We start from the raw sequence: 19,253 nt of genomic DNA on the forward strand, positions 1-19,253 counted from the left end.
TAAAGCCCTAACCACCCAGAGCCAAAGAGAATTGGGCATCACTTAAGTCTTCTTGTCTGTGTGATCTGAAGACTTATTACACTTGAGGACTGTGCATCCTCCAACCGGTTAGGCGTCGCGTTCTGAGCATCGAAGAGACATTGTGGATTGCCGGTGAACGAAGTCTATGAAGGTTTGGGAGTCTACCTTGAAGACTTACCAGAGTGATTGGGCGACGTCTGTGTGACCTTAGCTCAAGGGGAATACGGTGAGGACTGGGTGTCCTGAGCTGTGTGTTCAGGACTGGGTGTCTGGGACTGTGTGTCCTAAGGTTTAAATACCTAGCCGCCCCAACCAGACGTACAGTTGTCACAGCAACTGGAACTGGTCCAACAAATCATTGTCTTCAATGAGTCACTGGTTTCATCTTCCCTTCACTTTACTTACTGTTGCTCCTTGTGAAGTTATTGTATGTTTGCACTATCTTTTGTCTTCACTGAGTGACTGCATGTTCTATATGGCTTCATAATATCTTCCTACCTAATCCTTACTACATTGCTGCTATTAAGTCATTGTGTTTTCACTTTATTGAATACTTGACTATGGCATGCCTAGTGTAGTCTACCTTCCGCTGTATGGTAATAGGTCTATTTCTATCGTTTGTCTTCATAACTTCCATGTTTTGAAGACTTTCATAAAAATCGCCTATTCACCCCCCCCCCCTCTAGTCGATATAACGCACTTTCAAGTGGGAACACTAAACGGATGAGCAAGTAAATGCGACCACTTACCCAGCTTGGGGGATTGTGCATAGAGAATCCGCCCTGTGGGTTGACATGGAGAAATTCCTCCTCTTCTCCCTTGTACAAAGTGGACAAGATCTTTAATAGAGCGGCAACTGAATCTGGCCCTTTGCGGCCGTAGCGGGTGGCGTCGTCCTCCCCGTTGAAATCCCACATGGGGTGGCTTCTGTACTGAAGCGGCTGCACCCCCCGCATGATGCATTCGGCCATAACTCCGATCATGGTTAGTCCGGAATGGGCCAACAATCTTATTCGGCCCATGAGATAAACAATGTCCCTGTCACTTTCCCTTTGAGGGCTCCGTGGACGCCAGCTTAGGCGCTTCTTTAAAGGGGCACTGTCGAACTCTCGGAGGCCGATCCGGATAGGATCCGGCAGCGGGACGTCTTCTATATAGAACCATTCCGAGGGCCAGTCTTCGGACGCCTTCTTTGGGGTTCCGGACAGATATTCGGTCCCGGCAATGCGCCATACTTCGGCTCCGCCCACTTGATACATTGACCCTTTCTTGGAACGGGGCACGAGGCAAAATAGCTCCTTCCACAGTCCGAAATGAGCTTCAATACCCAAGAACAGCTCGCAGAGGGCTACAAAGCCCGCGATGTGCAATACTGAGGCAGGCGTGAGATGATGTAGCTGGAGGCCGTAGAACTCCAGCAGCCCCCGGAGAAACGGGTGGATGGGAAATCCGAGCCCCCTCATTAAGTAAGGAACGAGGCACACCCGCTCTCCTTTGGATGGATTATGGGCATTCTCTGCTTGCTCTCCGCCGTTGTAGACGGCAAGACCGGCTCGGACCGGGACAATATCGGCCGGGGGAGAAATCCCTTGGTCTGAAGCGTCACTAGCTCGCTATGCGGAGTAGAACATCTCTCCCAATATCCAAGCTTAGGGCTAGAAGGACGAGAGGAGGAGTTGCGGCGGCTGGCCATGGTGGAATGGACCTTTGACGGATGCGCTCTGATGAACACTCGTGGAGGGGAGAAGGTGTGGATTGGACCTAAATCCTCATCCCCTTAAAAAGGGCAACTCATTTACATGGCGAGGGGTGTGAACGTAAAAGCACTCAGACTTTTCATATTCGTTTGGCACGTGGAAAGCGGCCATTATTGGGCGTAGAAGCCGAGGAGTGCAACATCTACAAGAAACCAGACTTTATTCAAATAGGTACACGGAATTTGGAGGAGAACCCGCCTTGCAATGCCGAAGACAATCTGCGCGCCGGACTCATCGTCATTGAAGCCTGGTTCGGGGGCTACTGAGGGAGTCCTGGATTAGGGGGTGTTCGGATAGCCGAACTATACCTTCAAGCCGGACTCTTGGACTATGAAGATACAGGATTGAAGACTCCATCCCGTGTCCGGAAGGGACTTTCCTTGGCATGGAAGGCAAGCTTGGCGATATGGATGTTCAGATCTCTTACCATTGTAACCGACTCTATGTAACCCTAACCCTATCCGATGTCTATATAAACTGGAGGGTTTTAGTCTGTAGGACAACATACACATCAACAATCATACCATAGGCTAGCTTCTAGGGTTTAGCCTCTCTGATCTCGTGGTAGATCAACTCTTGTACTACCCATACCATCAATATTAATCAAGCAGGACGTAGGGTTTTACCTCCATCGAGAGGGCCCGAACCTGGGTAAAACTTCGTGTCCCCTGCCTCCTGTTACCATCCGGCCTAGATGCACAGTTCTCGAGTAGGTAAATGATAAAAACATAATATTCAAATCCGAAAGATTCAAGACAAAAGTTTAATATTGACATAAAAATAATAATATTTCAAGCATACTAACTAAGCAATTATGGGTCCCGAACTATGCGTCTAGGCCGGATGGTAACAGGAGGCAGGGGACATGAAGTTTTACCCAGGTTCGGGCCCTCCCGATGGAGGTAAAACCCTACGTCCTGCTTGATTAATATTGATGGTATGGGTATTACGAGAGTTGATCTACCACAAGATCAGAGAGGCTAAACCCTAGAAGCTAGCCTATGGTATGATTGCTGATGTGTATGTTGTCCTATGGACTAGAACCCTCCAGTTTATATAGACACCGGATAGGGTTAGGGTTACATAGAGTCGGTTACAATGGTAGGAGATGTGAACATCCGTATCGCCAAGCTTGCCTTCCACGCCAAGGAAAATCCCTTCCAGACATGGGACGGAGTCTTCAATCTTGTATCTTCATAGCCCAGGAGTCCGGCGGAAGGTATAGTTCGGCTATCCGAACACCCCCTAATCCAGGACTCCCTCAGTAGCCCCTGAACCAGGCTTCAATGACGACGAGTCCGGCGCACAAATTGTCTTCGGCATTGCAAGGCAGGTTCCTCCTCCAAGTACTTCATAGAAGATTTTGAACACAAAGATAGTGTCCGGCTCTGCAAAATAAGTTTCCACATATTGCCCTAGAGAGAATAATAATATTAACACAAATCTAATCTGCCGACGTATTCCGTGGTGCGACACGCCACGGCCAAGCCTTTATCCAAATCGTTTCATTCTCCCACCTCAGCGTGTTGTGCGAGGCAGTTTCCTTGGCACGTCTTGTCAAAACAGAGATCGTGTCCCTTTATTCCGGGATTCTCATCAATACAGGTGTGGGTAACCCAACTGCGCCATTGATTACGGCGCTTGGAGATAAGCGAGTTTTACCAGGCTAGTGGGGACACGTTGTTGCGTCCACCCATATAAGGGGATAAGGATCCACCTTTTCACCCACGCCTTCTTCCTCCTTTGCCTATCCATTCTTGCGCACTCGAGCTCCAGCGCCCAAGTCCGCACTACCACCTCAACCTTCTCCAGTCATGTCCGGAGCGGGAGGTAAGTGGATGGTCTCCTCCGTCACGGAGGGACACATAAAAAAGTTGAGGAAGGCCGGATATCTGGCTAGCGACATCGCGCACCGACTCCCCGAAAAGGGGCAGCTCATCCCCACTCCTAGGCCCCATGAGAGGGTGGTATTTCTCCCCCATTTCCTCTGCGGACTGGGCTTCCCTCTGCATCCATTTGTCCGGGGCTCATGTTCTACTATGGCCTAGATTTCCATGATCTGGCCCCGAACTTCATCCTCAACATCTCGGCGTTTATCGTCGTGTGCGAGGCGTTCCTCCGCATCCGCCCCCATTTTGGCCTATGGCTTAAGACTTTCAACGTCAAGCCAAAGGTGGTGCGCGGCAGCCAGGCGAAGTGCGGCGGCGCCATGGTTGGCAAGATGGCCAACGTCCTGGGGCCCGAGGGCTCCTTTCTGGAGACCCTGAAGGGGTGGCAATTTGGGTGGTTTTACATCACCGAGCCACGCAACGCCGAATGGGTCGCACCCCCTGAGTTCCGATCCCCCCCCACGCGGCTCACCTCCTGGAAGGAGACAGGCCTGCCTTGGGGTAAAAAAGGAGAGCTGACCGGACTCCAAACATGCATCCAAACCCTGATGGACAAGAAGCTCAAGCTTGTCAACATAGTCCTGGTTATGCTTGTTCGCCTGATCCTCCCGTGTCAACGACGGGCCTTCAACCTTTGGGAATTCGACCCGGCGCGGCATCAAACTCTTAACAGGCTCTTCGACACGATGTACGAAGATGCCTGGAGGGTGCTTTTCAAGGGCGCCGAGGCTCCCGCATCCGCTGCTGAGGATCGCAGATTCAGTACTCGACATCACGCTCATGCGGTAAGCTGTTTTTCTCCTTTTACAGGGTATCAGTTTTTCATAGTTTGACTCTATGTGGGATCTGAGTTCCCTTATCTTGGATAGGATTGGGTGGTGATGTCCGGACAGATCAACTGTCCGGCTCCTCTGCCCGAAGGCCCAGCGGACATTTGCTTGGCGAAGCTGCTGGTTCCGGCGCCCTATGTGGTGCCGGAGAAGAAGGCCACGAAAATGGCCACGGGGACTCGAAAGAGTGCCCAACGCCAGGAGGTGTCGGATTCGTCATCTGACGGTCCGGAAGCGCCTTCCTCTCATGAAGACGAGGAGGAAGAAGAAGAGACCTCTCCCCCTCCAGCGGGAGGAGAGAAGAAGGGGAAAACCCTTCCCCCGGACTGCTCCACCGATCCCGACGACGACGAAGAGGAGTGGCAGCCCAGGGCCAAGCCCCTGGAGAAATCGTAAGTGTCCGGATACCGGAGTAGTTTATAGTATTTGTTTTTCGAACAGCTTTCCCTTATGTCGAATATGTTTACGCAGCCCACCCAAAGACCGGCTCGACGCATCGTCGAGCGGCTCACTGGACCCGTCGGAGGTGAACTCGCTTCCGGCGGCTTCATCCCCCCGCCCTGCGGACGACACCGAAGTGTTGTCCCAACAGGTTCCAAGCCGGGAGGAGGTGGTCTTGGAGGCGAGGCAAGGCGACCTCCCGGACTCCAGGAGTAAAGGGGATGAAACCCCCCAGGGCTCCAAGTCCGGCTTAAGGCCGGACACAGCTCCGGAATCTTCAAGGGTTCCAGAGTCCGGCGGGCAACCTCCTTCCAAGAGGAGCAAGCCTACCGTGTTGGTGACCTTCGTCCAACTAGAGGCGCCGGACAATATGTTGGAGGCGCTCCAAGGTGCCTCCATCGACGAGGGGCACCGCACTATTATGAGTGCGGTGATCCAGAAGGTTCAGTCCGCCAAAAGCGGACTGACTGAAGCTTGTACAAGCCTTTTAACAGGCTTTGAGGTAAGTAACGAATGTTCACATAATTTTACCGCATAGACAGTAGCCCCTGATGCTCTGTTGGGCATTCGGGAAGAAAAGCCGAATAGAGGATCAAAGAATTCGCAGGAGTCTAACAAAAGGAGTCAATATGCGTATGCAGGCTTCTCTACTAGTGTCCGCCGCACTGACTGCGGAAGTGGACGTGCTGAAGCAGAGTCTCGAGAAGTCCGAGCAAGAGCTCGGGCGTGCCAAGAAGTAGCTCGAGGAGAGGGAAGGTAAGAAATACCCTATTTGAATATGTATATAAAAAAGGTGCAATTGCAAAAAATGATAGGATTGACATGGCTATTGCAGGGGCCACGTCTGAGGTGGCGGCCCTTAAGCAAGCGCTGCTCGGGGCCGAGAAGAGTGCGGCCGTGGAGCGCACCGAGCGGGGAAGGTATGAGGCAGAGGTTGGCAAGGTGCGGCAAGAGCTCCAGGTTCTCATGAAGAAACATGAGAGTTTGGAGCTTGACTCGAAGACGCGAGCGTCCGAGCTCGCGGCAGCTACAGAAAATGCCAAGTCTGCCAAGGTCGAGTCCCAGAAGACCCTCTAGGAGTTGGATGAGGTGAAGAAGATTGCGGCGGGTAAGGCATTCTTTATGCAAAGCAAACGCATAAACGTGAGTTACCTGTTACTTACCCGAATCCGGAGCTCTCCAAGAGCGTTCGTAGATCTTCCCCGGAGTGTATCTGATGCCGCTGTATTCTATCGAGCCGAGGAGGGCGGCCCGACGGAGAAGGTGTTTTGGTCGCAGTACGCTGAGGCCGGACACCCCATGCCCCTGAGCGACCAGCTGAAGCAACTGGTCGAGCTCCACAAGGCGGCCGAACAGGCCATGAAGGGCCTCCTAGTTCGGCTGTGGCCTGGAGAGGCTCTGCCTGGGAGCTATTTCGGGCTGGTGCGGCGGCTGGTGGAGGCCTGTCCGAGGCTCGAAGACATCAAGCGCTCCGTCTGCATTGAAGGTGCCCGTAGGGCCCTCGCCCGTGCTAAGGTGCACTGGGGCAAGATGGATGCGGAGAAGCTTGTGAAGGACGGGCCACCGCCGGGGAAGGAGCATCGCAAGCCCGAGAATTATTATAAGGATGTTTTGAAGGGTGCCCGCCTTGTTGCGGATGAATGTACCAAGGATGTATTTTTTGAGTAAAACCCGCTCGTGTTATCCTGTGCACTGGAAACTCGTTCATATGCGCTAAGTAATGCTGCTTGAACTTAAAATATTACCTTCTGTGCGGCTGTTTATCAATACTGAGAGATGGCGAGTCGTCGGCTTCTGCCCCCATGATGCTAGTGCTGGGGTGTTCGGGGATAAACCTGGGCGCTCTTTTTCCCATATTTGGGTCCTTCGAGGGAGGCGCTCAGCCCAACGAACGAGGCAATTGGACTAAAATACGTGAACACTCTCACTTAGCCATAGAATTCTATAATTTTAAATTTCGGCGAAGCCCCTAGTATTCGGAAGACCAATTTCGGGGCGCTATCCATGCCTTGGCCGGCAGGAGCCGACTCCTCGCCCGAAGCGGCATAAGTCTTTAGGGACTCGAAAGAACCTCTCGAACAGCGACTAGCTCTTGCTTCATCATGACAGTTAGTTTTAGCTTTCTCCACTGAGGTGCTCGGCCCAGCTCAACTGGGGCACAATCGCAGTGGTTCTCCTAGTGCTACCTTAGCCGATATAGCGGAACGTAAGGCACCAAAACATAGGAGCCGGGCAAACCCAACTATTTGACCCAAGACATGAGTCGGAGCCGATGCATATACTGCTATAAGTTCGGGGTGCCGCACTTGTTAAAGTGTTCGGACTTCTTAGACCATGTTGAGGGGTACTGAAGCCCCTGGCGTATTTTGTCTGTACCAAAGTGTACGGGTGCAACATGTCATTTAGGAACATATATATATTAAAAAAGGTAATGCAAAAAATAGACGAAAGCTATGCATTGTTCATTAAAATAGCTGCGATCAAAGCAGAACGATACAAGTGATGTGATAAACAAAAAGTTGGACTATTTAACATGTCTGCTTCAGGGGCAAGCTGCGGGATAGTATGCGAAACGGGTATACTGCTCGTGATAGAGACCACCTAGGATTTCCGTAATGCGGCATGGCTTGTCTGCTTCCCTGGTCCTTGCATCGTTTGTGCGGCAATTGAACTGCCGAACAAGCCTTCCGAAGAGTAGAGTCCTGGAAGTAAGAGAAAAGTGTAAAAAAGGTCGGCAGCCCCTGGTGCGGTTTAAGCCGTGTTTTGGGCGTGCTGTGATAGTGCCCCTTCCCCTATGCCCATGGTATTTCTAGGGCGTAGTTATGTACGCGAAGTACTGGCGTCGCCTTTTTTGCGGGGGCTGGGGTTGGGGCCGCATTGCTACGCCTGCTCGGAATGTGCCAGGTGGTCTTATTGTAGGTTACTCCGGGCGTGCTTGACTGTGTCCGGACGTTTAATGGCCGGACTGGAGAACTGCCTGGAGAGGCTGCTTTGTACTTCCACTGCAAGGTCCGCCGTGTGCTCCTCCATTCGGAGGGAGCGTTTGGTGTTTCCATTGACCATAATTACTCCTCGAGGGCCTGGCATCTTGAGCTTAAGGTATGCGTAGTGCGGGACCGCATTGAACTTGGCGAATGCGGTTCGCCCGAGCAGTGCATGGTAGCCACTGCGGAACGGGACTATGTCGAAGATTAACTCCTCGCTTCGGAAATTATCCGGCGATCCGAAGACCACTTCAAGTGTGACTGAGCCTGTACAGCTGGCCTCTACACCTGATATTACGCCTTTAAAGGTCGTTTTGGTGGGCTTAATCCTCGAGGGATCTATGCCCATTTTCCGCACTGTATCCTGGTAAAGCAGGTTCAGGCTACTGCCGCCGTCCATAAGGACTCTAGTAAGATGAAATCCGTCAATAATTGGGTCGAGAACCAAGGCGGAGAATCCGCCATGACGGATGCTAGTGGGATGGTCTCTTCGATCAAAGGTGATCGGGCAGGAGGACCATGGGTTGAACTTTAGGGCGACTGGCTCTACCATACGTCCCTTAACGCGCGCTTCCGCTCCCTCTTGGGGACGTGGGTGGCGTATATCATGTTCACCGTCCACACTTGTGGGCAAAAACCCTTCTGTCCATTGTTGTTCGGTGGCCAGGGCTCCTTGTCGTCATCCTATGCAACCCCTTGTCTTCATTGTCGGCGCTTAATCTGCCTGCCTTCTTGAACACCCAACAGTCCCTGTTGGTGTGATTGGCCGGCTTTTCAGGGGTGCCATGTATTTGGCACAAGCGGTCGAGTATTCGGTCCAAGCTGGACGGGCCCCTGGGATTCCTTTTGAATGATTTTTTCCGCTAACCGGATTTAGAGCCTCTGAATCCGGCATTAACTGTCGTATCCTTAGCATTGTCGCCGTTGATGCGACGCTTCTGTTGGTTGCGACGCGACCTGCCACTAATGTCCCTCGTGTCTGAACGACCAGGGTTCTTGGTCATATTGTTGCTACGAGCAAGCCAGCTGTCTTCTCCCGCGCAAAAGCGGGTCATGAGTGCCGTGAGTGCTGCCATAGATTTCGGCTTCTCCTGTCCTAGGTGTCGGGCAAGCCACTCGTCACGGATATTATGCTTGAATGCTGCTAAGGCCTCTGCGTCCGGACAGTCGAGTATTTGATTTCTCTTTGTTAGGAACCGTGTCCAGAATTACCTGGCCGATTCGTCTGGCTGCTGAATTACGTGGCTTAGGTCGTCAGTGTCTGGGGGTCGCACATAGGTGCCCTGGAAATTGTCAAGGAATACGGCTTCCAGGTCCTCCCAACAGCTCATTAACCCTGTTGGCAGGCTGTTAAGCCACTGCCGGTCTGGTCCTTTAAGCTTGAGTGGGAGGTATTTGATGGCGTGAAAATCATCGCCGCGGGCCATGTGGATATGAAGGGGATAATCCTCGATCCATACCGCGGGGTCTGTTGACCCATCATATGATTCGATGTTTACGGGTTTGAAACCCTCGGTGATTTGATGATCCATTATTTCGTCTGTGAAGCACAACGGGAGTGCGGCGCCTCTGTACTGGGCGATATCATGACATAGCTCCAATGAGCTTTGTCTACTGTGTTCGGCCCTGCCGAATTTGTGGCCGGCGTGACGGTTGTCGTCTCGAGCCGCGGGGCGCCTATGCGATCTGTAGATCGATCTTGTTTGCCTTGTCTTGTCCTCCAACATGTCTCGTAAGTCCGGCACATATTCCCGTGCCTTGGTACGGGGTGCGGCTTGGGTGGAGGGCCATGAGGCCTCTCTGTCGCGGCCACGAGGTGGCCTGTCGGCCGCATCGAGTGCTTCCTCCTCTAATCAGGGTAGCAACCTGCGCTTCGGGTAGCACTTGGAGGGGCGTTCAGGTTTATGCTCTTCGGCCGCGAGGACTTCAGTCCATCTATCGACTAGCCGATCTTGATCAGCTTTAAGCTGTTGCTGTTTTTTCTTGAGGCTTCTTGCCATGGCCATAAGCCTGCGTTGAAAACGCTCTTGTTCGACGGGATCCTCTGGCATGGCGAATTCGCCGTCGTCGAGGCTTGCCTCGTCTTCGGAGGGAGGCATATGATTATCGTCCTCGACCTCTCTGTCAGCCGCTCTCGCATGGGGGCTGGTTTCTCCATCCTCCTGTGCTAAATCTTGCTCGGGGGGATGTTCTTCGGCGCTTTCCAGGGTATTATTATCTCCCGTGCTGGAATCGCCGTTTTCGTGTTGGCGGGATTTTGAGCGGCGCCGCTGACGCCGGCGCTTTTGCTGTTTCTTGGAGGGGTCATCCTCCGCTGTGCCATCGCCCTCTACCTCTTTTGGGGTGTCCGCCATGTATATGTCATATGACGAGGTGGCTTTCCAGGGCCTAGTAGGCGCTGGTTCTTCATCATCTCCTTCATCGGCGTCCATACCATCGATGTCTTCGGAGTCGAAGTCGAGCATGTCGGTTAAGTTGTCGACAGTGGCTACAAAGTGGGTGGTGGGTTTGAATTTCTTCATCGTCCGTACCGCAACCTTGCTGACCGTAGTCCGGCCAGGGCTCTCCTGACAGAGAGAGAGACTTCAGTGATTTCAGGATATCACCGAAAGGCGAGTGCTGAAAGACGTCCGTGGCCGTGAACTCCATGATCGGCGCCCAATCGGATTCGCTCGGCAGGGGCATGGAGGGTTCGGAGTCCGGAGAAGAATCCAGCTCCATGGAGTCACGAGTCTTGCAGAGTACGGGGCTGGTGTTCGGCTCAACCGCCGTTGGGATCGCAGCCCCCGAGGCGGCGTCCAACCACCCATCCTTGATCGGCGCGGTCGGCTCCGAACCAGGGGCCGGAGCCGATGCAGGTGCGGCCTCCAGGGCACTGTTCGACGGCAGAGCTAGATCATGCTCGTCGTGACAGTGCGGCGCGCTCGGCAGTGGTTCGAATCCATCGAAGATCAAGTCCCTGCGGATGTCGTCGTGTAGTTTAAACTTCCGAATCTGACCTGACGGCCAGGGGCGTAGCTTTCAATCTGCTCTAGATGGCCAAGTGAATCGGCCCGCAGTGCGAAGCCGCCAAAGATGAAGATCTGTCCGGGGAGGAAGGTCTCACCCTGGACTGCATCGCCATTGATGATCGTAGGAACCATCGAGCCTGACGGCGACGGCACAGAGGAACTCTCAATGAAAGCACCAATGTCGGTGTCAAAACTGGCGGATCTCGGGTAGGGGGTCCCGAACTGTGCGTCTAGGCCGGATGGTAACAGGAGGCAGTGGACACGAAGTTTTACCTAGGTTCGGGCCCTCTCGATGGAGGTAAAACCCTACGTCCTGCTTGATTAATATTGATGGTATGGGTATTACAAGAGTTGATCTACCACGAGATCGGAGAGGCTAAACCCTAGAAGCTAGCCTATGGTATGATTGTTGATGTGTATGTTATCCTACGGACTAGAACCCTCCGGTTTATATAGACACCGGATAGGGTTAGGGTTACATAGAGTCGGTTACAATGGTAGGAGATCTGAGCATCCGTATCGCCAAGCTTGCCTTCCACGCCAAGGAAAATCCCTTCCGGACACAGGACGGAGTCTTCAATCTTGTATATTCATAGCCCAGGAGTCCGGCGGAAGGTATAGTTCGGCTATCCGAACACCCCCTAATCCAGGACTCCCTCAACCACCCTTTCCTCTTCAAGAGAAAACCAACGCATGCTCAAGAGGTAGCAGTAACTGAACCGCGTAGGTCAGGAAGAGTTAGCAAACTTGCTGACTTGTACGAGAATCAAAAGTTTGTAACTTGGTAGATCCTCTAGAGGGTGTAAAACACATACAATATAAATGGATCTTCAAATGAAAAACGGACATGGATGGTAATCCTACTTACCTATATAGCAAGACTAGGCGTGAAGGATTGTTTGCAAATCGAGGGAGTTGATCATGATGAGACCTTTTTACTAGTATACATGTTAAAGTCTGAGGTTATGATGGCAATTGTTGCATATTTCGGTTACAAGATATGGCAGATAGACATCAAAACGACTTTTCCAAATGGAAATCTTAAAGAGGATGTAACATGATGCAATTAGAAGGTTTTGTAGATCCTAAGGATGTTGGTAAGGTATGCAAGCTTCAAATATCAATTTATGGTTTGAAGCAAGTATTGAGGAGTTGGAATCAACATTTTAATGAAGTAGTTAAAGAGTTTGGCTTCATTAAGAATGATGAAGAAGCTTGTGTATACAAGAAGTTTAGTGGGAGCTCTATGGCATTTCTAATCTTATATGTGGATGAAATATTATTGATTGGAATGAAGTAAAGTTCCTATCACAATAAAAGATTCATTGAAAAGTATGTTTTCAATGAGAGACTTAGGCAAAGCAACTTATATATTGGGCATTAAGATTGATTGAGATAGATTGAGACGTCTAATTGTGCTAAGCCAAAGCACGCACATGGACAATGTTTTAAAGAGGTTTAAAATGGAGAACACTATGAAAGGTTTTGTTCCAATGTCACTTGGCACAACACTTAGCAAGAATCATCTCCCAAGATAGTTGATGAGCGTGTGCAAATAAGTGGACTCCCATATGCCTCCGCAATTAGTTCTATCATGTAGGCTATGATATGTACAAGACCAGATGTTTATTATGTGCTAAGTGTTAGTAGAAGGTTCCAAAGTGACCCAGGATTGGCTCATTGGGCAGCTAGTAAAAATATTCTTAAGTATCTCAAAAGGATGAAGGACATTCTTCTTGCCTATGGAGGGTATGAATAGCTCGTTGTAAGTGGTTACACTAACAATAGCTTCATCACTGATATAGATGACTATAAATATCAATCGCGCTATGTTTTCACTCTTAATGGTGGTGCAGTGGTTTGGAAAAGTTCCAAGCAGAGCATTGTTGCAGATTCTATGGCGGAAGCAGAATATATTGCGGCTTCAGAAGGTTTGAAGGAGGCAGTCTCGATCAAGAAGTTTGTTGAAGAGATTGGTGTGGTACCAAGTGTGTTGAATCCAAAGGAGCTCTATTGTTATAATAGTGGTGTCATTACCCAAGAAAAGGAACCAAGGTCCCACATGAAGACCAGGGTTGTCAAACGCAGGTATCACATCATCCGATAGCATAGAAATGTTTTGTGAAAGTACTCAAGATTCACAATGGTTTGAATATGTTAGACCAGATGATGAAGCCTCTATGATGACCAAAACATGAGTAACATCGAATAGCCATTGGTGTTAGAGAAGCTATGTAACTAGATTATTCGCTCCAGGGTAAGTGAGAGTCTGTTGGAAATATGCCCTAGAGGCAATTATATTTGTATTATTTATGTCCACATTTCTAATTAAGAGTTTATATTCTATGCTATACTTTCTTTGATTCTTGAATATGCGATTCGGAGGAAACACATATGCACGTGTAGAATAATAAACAGTAAAATCTGATTCCTAGTCTTGCCCCTAGGACTAGTTCAAGTGTTATGTTATGATCATGTTTTCTTGGTCATAGGTATTTTGTTAAGAGTAGTGAGGATACCAATACAACTTTGATAGTATGATGATAGAAGAATGATCATATTGAATTGATCCAACTTGATTGATATTCTTTGAGATGTAATCTCACAAGTCTATTGATATAACAAGGAGAGGTAACGTATACTTTAGTTCATCGGACCATGGGGGTATCGTAGTCACTTCATACCAGACAATAAACTTTGGGGTTTCTCAAACATCTTCTGTAACATGGTGATCATAACGACAACTTTTAGGTTCATCGAAAAGTGTGACAAGGGGCTAGATAGCTCAAGAGTGGGATTTGCTCCTCCGACGATGGAGGGATATTCTTAGGCTTGTTCTTATGCTCGATGGATCGTTCATGAACGGTTCACGGAACTTCATCAATGATCTACATCAACTCTTCTTATGATGCAACTCTAAGTTGATAACAATCCAATCTAAACATCCAATGCATCTTCATAGTGTTCCTGGATTGTGATGATAGGGCAATTTTTTAGTTTTCTACTATGTTTCCCAGCAGATAGTGGGGTGATGGTGTTCTCTCAGGGTTGGCGAGCGCGCGACTTGGCGAGCATGTCGGCGGAGATAGGTTGGCAACTGCATGATTTTGCGAACTAGTGGACGTTCAATTCCAGTGGGGTGAACTTGTCTGTTCTGCATGTCGTTCGATGTCCCCACCTTGGTCTTCAATCCTATGCAAACACTTTGTCGTACCGCAAATGTTTGGAGCAAAAGTTTGGCATGCTCAAAATGCTCCTGGCCTGAATGATCGTCTAGGAGTTTGATGTCGTTCACTGCCCCATTGCAACCATAAGGTTTATGGTGGGGTGTGAAACATTGCGGAATTGGTGGGCGCAACTCCATGTATTGCTGCATTGCTCGGGCCTGGGCGACAAGTTTGGTCGCATCTTCAGATAACACACTATGTTCTGCCTACTCTGGACTAACCTGATGGAGGCTACGGTTGGGTCTTCTTTTCTAAGAGGCGACCGCGCTCTTGTTACTGGTGCAAGTGCGGGTGCTACATCTTCTTACGACTAGCTTCTAGCTTTTTGGAGGCGTTGTTGGTATTCGGTATCGGTGTCATGCGTGTTGCCAGTGCGCCCTCATCAAAAGCGTCATCTTTAGAGTTCGCGATGTTATCAACCATGTACAAGGTGGTTTCCTGTGGCACCCCGGCTCAGAGCAACCGGTTTACCTTACATTGCCAGCCCAGAGATCTAGTCTTCTGGCAACACACAACAACTTGGTACAAAAAACAATCGCTTTATTGATGCTAGCAGAAACATAGGTTTGATATTACATCAGGTAGCGAGGCCCAGCGGCACACACGGTGCGGCTGAACAGTACATACATTATTTAATGAACATGAAGGGGGCCTTGATCACAACAACTACGTGGCCGTGGAACGACGACGACGCGGAACTCCATAGCACATGGACACTGATGTGGACACGGCCTATACATGGGAAGCACCCCGATCCAGTAAGACTTTCCTGAAATCTGGCATGACACGCCAGGTCAGTATATTGAATGTACTTGCAAGCTCACAACAAGTAAAAGCATAATGGCAAACAATAACATGATGATTAAGTAGGTTAAATGCAAGGCTATGCAGACTACTCATGAAGTGAACATGCTTGTGTACCGAGTCCCTCGGACTCTCTTACCAAATGGGTTACCTCATAACAACCATCAACAATACGGTGATCACTCCCGGATCACAAACGAAACCAACTATTTGGTTCCCACAGAACAACCATCTTCATGGTCTCAACCATCTCATCACATAACAAGTGCCAACCATATAACTTTAGTGTGCACGATTAACTTATTCATGTTGATCCATGGTGTGACTTACTTACGAGCTATGTCCATAACCGAGGATGTGGCTATCGATAGATTTAATATACACTCTGTAGAGGTTAGTACATTGTACCCACACCACGGAACCCATGGCCTCCAACTCCCATTCGGGTGGACCAACGGCATTATGACAAAACCAACACATTTCCATGACACACTCTCGGCCACTCCGACATACTCCCCTCTGGGCTAAGTCATGGGTGGCCCCGATGCCAACCCGTGGCATCCAACGGCCACCGTCATGATAAAAACATCAAAGGTCCCAAACGGGGACATGGTACCAAAACAACAATGGGCACACAAGGTTATGTCTGCTTACTGGGCCAGGGTACCACATGCCCATAACCTTCCTTTGTTGGAGGCACCGACCATAGGCATGACAACGGACCGAATAAGGGCCTTCCCATAAAGGCAAATGGGGTTGCATCGGGAAGCTCGATTCGGTGGCACCATGAATCGATCAACAATTATGTTCAAGTTGAATTATCATCAGGTTTAACTTGAAATAAAATAACTCGAGCCAAAGTATGCCATGAACATCCAACCATATGACATGCAACTATATTCACATATCACTGAGATGAAACGGATCAACCTCAAAGAATCATCATGCACTACTGATCATGTGAAGGTACTGGTTAAACTCCATCATTTTTAGTTATGACTTTAGCATGGTGAGAATATAAATATTAACCATCGTATGAAAATAATACCGAGCATTATCAACCATAGTCATATTATCAAAGTATCTCTACTGCACTAAACTAGTCCATGCACTCAAGTACCACAACAAGCTAAACACTTCTATAATAACAAATGCAATAACTTAAGCAATATTATATAAATGATTTAATGCATGAATAAAGCATATTCAAGTTGGAAAATCATAGTTATTGAAATGACACTATGCGAATATTTGTGGTGGCTTGCCTTAGCACAGAGGAGGGTCACACTCCTCCTGGTTCTCCTCTAGGCAAGATTCTCCCTCTGAAAATAATTAAAACAACAAAAGAAGATATCAAAAACAACTCTGAAATTCACCAGAAATTCTAGACAATAAGGAAAAATCTCAAATTTTGTGTGCTGCTAGAGAATTCCAATGCAAAACATTTCAAAAAGAATCAACTCATTTGGACATATGGTTTAGGAGTTAGAGCTGGTCAAAGTTGTTGTTAGAATGAATTTAAATTTGAATAAAAGAAAAATGGGGGGTGACGTCAGAGACTTATTCAGAGAATACACCTCCACTCGTACCGCTTCGGGCGCAAGTGGAGAAGCTGACAGTGAGCCCTGCCTGTTGGGTTTTGAGGAGAGGAGGAGAGAAACAGGGGACGACGGCGCTTCACCGGGGCTCTCTTCGGCGAGCAGGGGTCGGCCGGCGATTTGAGAGGGAGGGATGGGTAGAGGAGGCTCTGGCGCACCTGCCTATACCCGTAGCTTGGCGAGGGGTGGCTGGAGTAGCTCAGAAATGACATCTCCAACGGCGGCTGCGGACGGAGTTAGCCGGAGATGAGGAAGACAGCGAAGGTGGGCGGTTCCAGGGGCTCCAACAGGGTCAGCTATCACCAGTGGACGTCCAGGGAGTCGCCGGAGAAGAAGATGGAACTCCAGGGCCACTGGAGAGGTGGGGAGCAGCAGAGGGGATCGCCGGCGAGCTCGGGTCGTGGACGGCATCCATAGGCCTGCCCGGCCGGGTTGCGGCTTATCTGCTATGTTGTGGTGGTTGTATGAGTGGGTTGAGATGCTCAGAGAGGCCAGGGGGGAGCTCTATTTATTGGCAAAGGGGATGGGGGTCTCGGCTCCGCCGAAGGGCTCTGGAAGTGGCGCACGGTGACGAGGAGCACCAGAGGGAGGTGGAGAAGAGGTTAGGGTTCACACGGCCACTATGGAAGCTCGAGGACGAGCATAGGGCATGAGTGAGGACGGGGACACAGGCATGGGCGCACCATGCGCGTGGCCGCGACATGTCCGTGCTCGCTGCAGCGGCTTCGGCATCGGCGAGCTGCAGGGAGAGGTCAAGGGTGATGCATCGAAGCTGGTGGCGCGGTGCGGCAGTCGCAGGCGAGCACTGCGACGGGCACGCACTGAACAGGGGCTCAGGCACAGCGCAGAGCGCGCCGAATGCATGCCAGTGCCCGTGTCCACACGCGGTCACCATGCGAACTATGCCAACACGATGCCCAGGAGATGCCAGGCCTTGTCTAGTGTGTTGTCCATGCAATGTTTGGTCTATGAGAAGAGATGGCACACTGCCAGGCCGACCGGATTGAACAAGAGCTCAGCAACAAGTTTCTGGACAGAAACTTGTGCACTGTGTTTGGAGGGGTTCTAGAAGGAGTTTAGGGCTAATCTCTTGGGGTTAAAGTTTTCTTAGGAAGGTAATGAAGCTCAAGAAAAATCAGCTTCATTGGATCAAGGAATAATACACTTACTTTGTAAAGTGCATTTTCAGGGTAGAATACAAATGATTTTCCCTAGCAAAATTTGGTCACATGACCATATGATATTTTTGCATAGGGTGATGAGGCACTGTATAAAGGATGTGTGAGAATTTTCTTAGATTTTTCTTAGAAAGAAACAGAGGGGTTGCTTTGGAAGGGAAGTGGAAATATTCCATTTTCAAGAGGAAAATGAATATTTTCTTTATAAGATAAATATTCCAAAGCATTTTGATGATGAATGGGGGATCAGGAGAGGTTGTGAGAGGTGAGAGGGTCACTTGGGTGAAAATCAAAACAATGCCCAAGTGCAAGTCCAAATGAATTAACTTAAAATCCAACTCAAAGAAAAGGCAGATGAAAAGTATGATGGCAAAAAGAAACAAGCAAAAAACAAGGTGTCACATTGACTCCCAAGGCCGGCAAGGTGTTGGTATCAATTAAGGGAAACTGCCATCGCTTTCCTCTTCCTTCGGCTCGTGCTCGTGGCAAAAGTCCATGGTGGCAATGTTGTGGGAGGCTGGTGGGCTTATGAAGATCAGCTCTGGCTCTTGCATCCAACAATGTGCTAGGTTGCAGAGATCGAGCTCATCACCCCTGTCGGCAATATATCTAGATTCTCGAAGAAGAGAAGCTGTACTGCCGCATAAGTGTCGATGGGATTAATCTGGCCACCGAGTTTGTGATTAAGTTCATTGCAACAAAGGTGAAGATATGGCTGTTGGGGAACGCGGTAATTTCAAAAAAAAATCTACGATCACGCAAGATCTATCTATGTGATACATAGCAAAGATAGGGGAGAGTGTGTCCACGTACCCTCGTAGACTGAAAGCGGAAGCGTTAGTTAACGCGGTTGACGTAGTCGAACATCTTCGCGATCCAACCGATTCAAGTATCGAACGTACGGCACCTCCGCGTTCAGCACACGTTTAGCTCAATGACGTACCTTGTACTCTTGATCCAGTTGAGGCCGAGGGAGAGTTTCCTCAGCGTGATGGCGTGGTGGTGGTGATGATGAAGTTACCAGCGCAGGGCTTCGCCTAAGCACTACGACGATACGACCGAGGTGTGTAACTTTGGAGGGGCCACCGCACATGGCAAAAAGATCAACTTGTGTGTTCTATGGTGCCCCCTGTCCCCGTATATAAAGGAGCAAGGGGGAGGCCTGCTGGCCCTCCTAGGGCACGCCCTAGAAGGGAGTCCTACTAGGACTACTAGTCCTAGTAGGATTCCACCAAGAGGGAGAGAGGGGGAAGGAAAGAGAGGGAGAGGGAGAAGAAAAGGGGGGAGTCGCACCCCCCTTCCCTAGTCCAATTCCGACCCAAAGGGGGAGGGGAAAGCGGCCTTCCCTAGCCGCCCCTTTCTCTCTCCACCAAGGCCCATGTGGCCCATTAGTTCCCCCGGGGGGTTTCGGTAACCCTCCAGCACTCCTGTTTTATCCGAAACTTCTCTAGAACACTTCCGGTGTCCGAATATAGCCGTCCAATATGTCAATATTTATGTCTTGACCATTTCG

Source organism: Triticum urartu, chromosome 1A (assembly GCF_056163025.1).
Source record: "Triticum urartu cultivar PI428250 chromosome 1A, HENAU_Tu73, whole genome shotgun sequence".
NCBI classification, from domain to species: domain Eukaryota; kingdom Viridiplantae; phylum Streptophyta; class Magnoliopsida; order Poales; family Poaceae; genus Triticum; species Triticum urartu.